This window comes from Periplaneta americana, unplaced genomic scaffold (genome assembly GCF_040183065.1).
Source record: "Periplaneta americana isolate PAMFEO1 unplaced genomic scaffold, P.americana_PAMFEO1_priV1 scaffold_53, whole genome shotgun sequence".
In the NCBI taxonomy this organism is placed as follows: domain Eukaryota; kingdom Metazoa; phylum Arthropoda; class Insecta; order Blattodea; family Blattidae; genus Periplaneta; species Periplaneta americana.
The window spans coordinates 80902-89748 of NW_027185534.1; the positions used below are offsets into that span (position 1 = coordinate 80902).

Consider the following 8847-nt stretch of genomic DNA (forward strand, 5'->3'; position numbering starts at 1 on the left):
TCTCGCAAAAACCAAAGTTTAAGAGATATTTTGTCTGAGTGCAAAATTGAAACGAGTGATAAAATGCGGTCTCATTGTGAATGTTAAACCCATTCAGAAAGAATTAGCACAATCGGTTGGAATTTGCAGGTTTTATTAATGTACATACAAAAAACGCATTTCTATCTCGAGAAACAACGATTTTTTCACTTTAATCATTTACACTAACAAACACAGCTCTTTCTGAATGCGAACCTAAATCTTTCGATAGAAATACGTGTTCCCACACGAATTTGACATTTTTTTAACAATCTAGAGAAATCGGATCGGATTTTTTTTTTATTCGTGATTATATAGCTGAAAATCTCGCAAAAACCATATACTTAGAGAAATTTTGCTAGAGTGGAAAATCCAAACCAATGATAAAAAGCGGTCTCATTGTGAATGTTAAACCCATTCAGAAATAATTAGCACAATGGGTTGGAATTTGTAGGTTTTATTAATGAATATAAGGAAAAACTCATTTCTAGCTCGAGAAATGAAGATTTTTCCACTTTGACCATTTACACAAACATAGTCACTTCTCTCTGGACGCGAACATGAATCTTTGCATAGAAATACGTGTGTCCACACGAATTTGACATTTTTTTAAGAAACTAGAGTAATCGGATGGGATTTGTGTATTTTATTCATGATTATATAGCTTAAAATCTCGCAAAAACCAAAGTTTAAGAGAAATTTTGTCAGAGTGGAAAATCGAAACCAGTGATAAAAAGCGGTCTCATTGTGAATGTTACACCCATTCAGAAGGAATTTCCACAATCGGTTGCAATTTGTAGGTTTTATTAAAGTATATACGCAAAAACGCATTTCTAGCTCGAGAAACGAAGATTTTTCCACTTTGACCATTTACAATAATATACTCATTTCACTCTGGACGCGAACATGAATTTTTGCATAGAAATACGTGTGTCCACACGAATTTGACATTTTTTTAAGAAACTAGAGTAATCGGATGGGATTTGTATATTTTATTCATGATTATATAGCTTAAAATCTCTCAAAAACCAAAGTTTAAGAGAAATTTTGTCTGAGTGGAAAATCGAAACGAGTGATATTATGCGGTCTCATTTTGAATGTTAACCCATTCAGAAAGAATTACCACTATCGGTTGGAATTTGAAGGTTTTATTAATGTATTTAAGATAAAACGCATTTCTAGCTCGAGAAACGAAGATTTTTCCACTTAATCGATTTACACTAACAAACTCATATTTTTCTGGACGCGAAAATGAACCTTTGGATAGAAATAGGCGTGTCCACACGAATTCGACATTTTTTGAAGAAACTAGAGAAATCCGACGGGATTTGTAGATATTATTCATAATTATATAGCTTAAACTCTCGAAAAAAAAAAAAAAAAAAAACAAATTTTTAGAGAAATTTTGTACGAGTGGAAAATCGAGACGAGTGATAAAAACGGTCTCGTTGTGAATGTTAAACCCATTCAGAAAGATATAGCACAATCGGTTGCAATTTGTACTTTTATTAATGTATATACGAAAAAACGCATTTCTAGCTCGAGAAACGACGATTTTTCCACTTTAACGATTTACACTAACAAACTCATATCTTTCCGGACGCGAACATGAATCTTTGGATAGAAATAGATGTGTCCACACGAATTTGACATTTTTTGATGAAACTAGAGAAATCCGATGCGATTTGTAGATTTTATTCATATTTATATAGCTTTAAATCTCGCAAAAACCAAAGTATAAGAGAAATTTAGTCAGAGTGGAAAATCGAAATGAGTGATAAAATGCGGTCTCATTGTGAATATTAAACCCATTCAGAAGGAATTAGCACAATCGTTTGGAATTTGTAGTTTTTATTATTGTATATACAAAAAAACGCAATTCTAACTTGAGAAACGATGATTTTTCCATTTTAACGATTTACACTAAAAAACTCAGAGATCTTTCTGGACGCGAACATGAATCATTTAATAGAAATACTTGTGTCCACACGAATTTGACATTTTTTGAAGAAACTAGAGAAATCGGACGGGATTTGTAGATATTATTCATAATTATATAGCTTAAAATCTCGCAAAAAAAAAACAAATTTTAGAGAAATTTTGTGGTTATGGAAAATCGAGACGAGTCATAAAAACGGTCTCGTTGTGAAAGTTAAACCCATTCAGAAAGAATTAGCACAATCGGTTGCAATTTGTACTTTTAATAACGTATATACAAAAAACCGCATTTCTAGCTCGAGAAACGACGATTTTTCCACTTAAACTATTTACACTATCAAACCCATATCTTTCTGGACGCGAACATGAATCTTTGGATAAAATAGGTATGTGCTCACGAATTTGACATTTTTTGGAGAAACTAGAGGAATCCGATGGGATTTGTAGATTTTATTCATAATTATATAGCTTAAAATCTCGCAATAAAACAAATTTTTAGAGAAATTTTGTATTAGGGGAAAATCGAAACGAGTGATAAAAAGCGGTCACGTTGTGAATGTTAAACCCATTCAGAAGGAATTACCACTATCGTTTGGTTTTTGTAGGTTTTATTAGTGTATTACTAAAAAACGCATTTCCAGCACGAGAAACGAAGATTTTTCCACTTTAACGTTTTACACTAACAAATTCATATCATTCTTGACTCGAACATTAATCTTTGTTTAGAAGTAGGTGTGTCCACACGAATTTGATATTTTTTTAAGAAACTAGAGAAATCCGATGGGATTTGCAGCTTTTATTCATAATTATAGAGCTTAAAATCTCGCAAAAAGACAAATATTTAGAGAAAATTTATATGAGTTAAAAATCGAAACGAGTGATAAAAAGCGGTCTCATTGTGAATGTTTAACCCATTCAGAAAGAATTAGCACAATCGTTTGGAATTTGTAGGTTTTATTAATGTATATAAGATAAAACGCATTTCTGACTGGAGAAACGACGAATTTTCCACTAACAAAGTCATATCTTTCTCGAGGCGAACATGACTCTTTGGATAGAAATAGGTGTGTCCACACGAATTTGACATTTTTTGAAGAAACTAGAGAAATCCGACGGGATTTGTAGATATTATTCATAATTATATAGCTTAAACTCTCGCAAAAAAAAACAAATTTTTAGAGAAATTTTGTATGAGTGGAAAATCGAGACGAGTGATAAAAACGGTCTCGTTGTGAATGTTAAACCCATTCAGAAGGAATTAGCACAATCGCTTGGAATTTGTAGGTTTTATTAATGTATATACAAAAAAAACGCATTTCAAACTCGAGAAACGACGATTTTTCCACTGTAACGATTTACACTAACAAACTCATATCTTTCTGGCCGCGAGCATGAATCTTTGGATAGAAATAGGTGTGCCCAAACGAATTTGACATTTTTTTTAAGAAACTAGAGAAATCCGCTGTGATTTGTAGGTTTTATTCATAATTATGTAGTTTAAAATCTCGCAAAATATCAAATTTTTAGAGAAATTTTGTATGAATGGAAAATCGAAACAGTAGATAAGAAATGATGCCTACGTCACAGGTGTAAGGGTGTAAGTTAGGTGTTAGGGGGCGTGGGAAGTGACGTCATTGTGGGCGTGGCCAAAGTATTACATCAGAAGTGGGCGGGGCCAAAGTATGGCGTCATGGGATGAATTTAATCTGGGTAATAATGTATGGCTTAAATTAAATACACTAATATTTATTTTGATGTACCGAAGTACATATGATATTTCCATGCAGATATTCTGCTTTCTCAGATGATGAGAGAGAGATGGAAAGGAGAAAAATTCTCTCCGGCGCCGGGATTTGAACCCGGGTTTTCAGCTCTCCGTGCTGGTGCTTTAACCACTAAGCCACGCCGGATACAATCCCGACACCGTTGAGAATCGTCTCTGATTAAGCTCCATCTCTTGGGTTCCCTCTAGTGGCCGCCCTCTGCACTACGTTATAGATGTCTATGCACGCAGGACCGAAGTCCATACATGTGTAGAGGTGCACTCAGATGAGTGACTGGTTGGCCGGGGTCCGACGGTATGCGCGCCGTCTTTAAATCACAAAGTGATTTATTACGCATATCATATTTATTTTGATGTACCGAAGTACATATGATATTTCCATCTCTCTCTCATCATCTGAGAAAGCAGAATATCTGCATGGAAATATCATATGTACTTCGGTACATCAAAATAAATATGATATGCGTAATAAATCACTTTGTGATTTAAAGACGGCGCCCATACCGTCGGACCCCGGCCAACCAGTCACTCATCTGAGTGCACCTCTACACATGTATGGACTTCGGTCCTGCGTGCATAGACATCTATAACGTAGTGCAGAGGGCGGCCACTAGAGGGAACCCAAGAGATGGAGCTTAATCAGAGACGATTCTCAACGGTGTCGGGATTGTATCCGGCGTGGCTTAGTGGTTAAAGCATCATCACGGAGAGCTGAAAACCCGGGTTCAAATCCCGGCGCCGGAGAGAATTTTTCTCCGTTCCATCTCTCTCTCATCATAAATACACTAAACAATCCACTCAAAATGTATTACTTCTTCAATTTTGGTGAAAACATTATCACAATTGGGATTCACTAACTGAAAATATATTTCAATACTCAGTGCATTGTATTTCTTTTTATGAATAAATATATACGCATAATTTTACGTTGTTACTATTTTCTTTTACCAAGCACATCCCCATCCTCAATGACTAGATTCAGTTTAATCATTGACATTCCCTCAATCATCCTCAGGTTTTATCATACAATCATGTAATGAATCCACCACTCCCAAATCAATAAGCTACCACTGGAATTATGTTATATTCTGGTAACATATATGTTTAGAATAATCTCAACTTATACACCAATTCTTAAGGATTATTAATATTTGAAAACCTATATACCAATTCTTAATATTGGAAAAGGATTTCTAATATTTGAAAGGAAAGTGTTATAGGTTAATTCTCTAAACGAACCCAACCCTTTGGTTATGTGGGATGGAAATGGATGGTTAAGACATAGAAGAAATTACAGTGCAAATCTATTTCCAAAAAGAACATTTATTACAATTCGAACATTCTTCATAATCAAGCTTAACATTCACCACGCTTCATCATGGTCACTGTTTTTTACACTCAGAGCATTTAAATTGTGCGATTTCTTCTTCTTCAGCTCAAACCGAGACTGGAGATGCAGCATCATCTAAATTAAAATTAAAAATAAATATTGTGAGACATTATTAACGCTATGGCTGCTATTACGCTACCAAATTTTTTTGACATAGATCTTTTATAAAATATGTAATAGTGTAATAGTTGTGTAAATTCGAGCGTATTATTCATCATCTTGCCCCCCCTCCCACTGCTGTCTAAACTTGTTCAATGTCAATTATTCCAAACTGCAATACTTCTTTCATTACACTTCTAAATAATTCACCTCATCATCCAGCCATATTACCTCCAAGGTCATTATAAAAAACATGTTTTTTATCATTACTCAGTAATTTCATCGTCGGATGTGACATTGCATAATATTTGCACACATAGCAGATAGCTATTATTTACTTGTAATCAATACAATATTTGTGTAACATAAGACGCTGAGAGAACAATCGCCGGATGTTTGCATCATGCAATATTTGTGTAATATAACACGTTCCAGATGCTTCAGAAACATATTTTTATCATTACTCAGCAATTGCATCGTCGCCGGAAGTGATTCAGCAAGCTTGCATAATATTTGCACACTTATACATATGTAATAACATATACATCTACATTGATTTATCTGCTACAATTACTGCTCTAAATCATAATAATGTCACATTCTGATGAATTTAATGTTGGTAATAATGTATTAAATACGCTAAACAAACTACTCAATTTTACTTCAAAATGTATTACATTGGAATAATAATAATATGAGAAGAATGTATGTGTTTAATTTACAAGTGTGCTAGATTAATTTTTTTATCAATTGGCTTAAAGTACAACCATTTACGCCATCAATAATTCCCCCATTCCAATTTCAATTAACACTTGCGAATTTCCCTTACCCATTACTATTTATCAATTAAATTACTATTACATTAGAATTTTATCACATTCCCCCCCCCCATTTCCAACTTCAATTACAAATTTATAACATCACACTTTAAGTTATGACGTATGTATTTCAAATTATAAACAGCCATCACCCATTTCCAACTTCAATTACAAATTTATAACGTCACACTTTAATCTTCTTTATGACGAATAATAATAATAATGAGAAGAAGAAGAAGAAGCAATTGCTATATTACGAACAGCTTCGGTAATAATGTATGGCATAAAATAAATCCAATAAATGTTACTTCAAAGTGTATTAAATTATTAATCAATCCAATAAATGTTACTTCAAAATGTATTAAATTGGAACCATAATAATAATAATAATAATAATAATAATAATAATAATAATAATAATAATAATAATAAGGTGGCCATTATTCAGCACTTGCGTCTTCACCGGATTTGAATTAACAGCTTGCATATTATAAGCATCATGCAATATTTGTGTAATATGACACGTTGCAGATGCTTCAAAAACATGCTTTTATCATTACTCAGCAATTGCATCGTCGCCGGAAGTGATTAAGCAAGCTTGCATAATATTTGCACGCTTCAACATATACATCTACATTGATTTATCTGCCACAATTACTGCTCTAAATCATAATAATGTCACATTCTGATGAATTTAATGTTGGTAATGATGTATTAAATACGCTAAACAAACCACTCAAAATGTATTACTTTGGAATAATATGAGAAGAATGTATGTGTTTAATTTACAAGTGTGCTAGATTAATTTTTTTTATAAATTGGCTTAAAGTACAACCATTTACACCATCATAATTCCCGCATTCCAATTTCCATTTCCCATTACTATTTATCAATTCAATTACCAGTACATTAGAATCTTAATATTTTTTATCAATTACTCAACAATTGGCTTAAAGTACAACCAGTTTCAGGACATCCATTGGACAGCTGGCCATTATTCAGCACTTGCGTCTTCACCGGATGTGAATTAACAGCTTGCATATTATTTGCATCATGCAATATTTGTGTAATATGACACGTTGCAAGTGCTTAAAAAACATGATTTTATCATTACTCAGCAATTGCATCGTCGCCGGAAGTGATTCAGCAAGCTTGCATAATATTTGCACACTTATGCATTACACAACATATACATCTACGTTGATTTATCTGCTACAATTACTGTATTACGAAATAATAATGTCACATTCTGAATGTTGGTAATAATGTATTAAATACGCTAAACAAACCACTCAAAATGTATTACACTAGAATAATGTGAGAAGAAAGTATATGTTTAATTTACAAGTGTGCTAGATTATTTTTTTTTATAAATTGGCTTAAAGTACAACCATTTACGCCATCAATAATTCCCCCATTCCAATTTCCATTTCCCATTACTATTTATCAATTCAATTACCAGTACATTAGAATCTTAATATTTTTTATCAATTACTCAGCAATTGGCTTAAAGTACAACCAATAAAATTAGCAACCTTGCATAATATTTGCACACATAGCAGATAGTGATTATTTTAACATTCACAACTCACTTTCAAAAATACAAACATGTATCAACTTGTCTATTCCCCCTCCCCACTATACAAACTTGCATGAACATGTGCATTTCAAATTATTACATTTCCAACTTCAATTAAAAATTTATGACGCCACACTTTAAGTTATGCCGTTCGTATTTCAAATTTTTACCCCCCCTCCCCCATTTCCAACTTCAATTACAAATTTATAACGTCACTTCAGCCACATCCTGTTTAATTTACAAGTGTGCTAGATTAATTTTTTATCCATTTATGTCCCACATTCCAACACCCATTCCCCAATCAATTAAATTACCATTACATTAGAATCTTAAGAAAAAGAATGTATGTGTTTATGTGTGATAGATTAATTCTTCGCCGGATGTGACCTTGCATAATATTTGCACACATAGCAGTTTTCAAACATGTATGAACTTGTGTCTTTCACCTGAGAACAATTGCCGGATATGACTCAGCATTATATTTGCACACATAGCAACATTGATGAGATAAACATGTATGAACTTGTCATACCACAACTTCAATTACATACCTGCATGACGTCACACTTTAACCTTGAACGCTTATGACGTAATTTAAGTTACGCCCCATTCCTACGTCATACTTTAAGCCCGCCACCCCCTCCGTGCTGTCATACTTTAAGCCCCGCCCCCTTCATGACGCCATACTTTGGCCCCGCCCACTTCTGACGTAATACTTTGGCCACGCCCACAATGACGTCACTTGCCACGCCCCCTAACACCTAGCTTACATCCTTACACCTGTGACGTAAGCATTATTTCTTATCTACTAAAAAACGACTGATAAAAAGCGGTCACATTGTGAATGATAAACCCATTCTGAAAGAATTAGCACAATCCGTTGGAATTTGCAGCTTTTATTAATGTCTATACGGAAAAATGCATTTCTAGCTCGAGAAACGACGATTTTTCCACTTTAACCATTTACACTAACAAACTTAGACATTTCTGGACGCCAACATGAATCTTTGGATAGAAATACGTGTGTCCAAACGAATTTGACACTTTTTAAGAAACTAGAGAAATCCGATGGGATTTGTAGATTTTATTTTTGATTATATAGCTTAAAATCACGCAAAGAAATAAATTTTTAGAGAAATTTTGTATGAGTGGAAAAAAGAAACGAGTGATAAAATGTGGTCTCATTGTGAATGTTAAACACATTCAGAAGGAATTAGCACAA

General features: G+C 33.5%; 1 non-coding gene across 1 annotated transcript; it reads right to left on the bottom strand.

Annotated features, from left to right (window-relative positions):
• Positions 1–3794: 3794 nt before the first annotated feature.
• Positions 3795–3866, bottom strand: TRNAS-GGA (transfer RNA serine (anticodon GGA)). The gene has a single exon. It is a non-coding gene; the product is annotated as a tRNA-Ser (tRNA).
• Positions 3867–8847: the final 4981 nt, after the last annotated feature.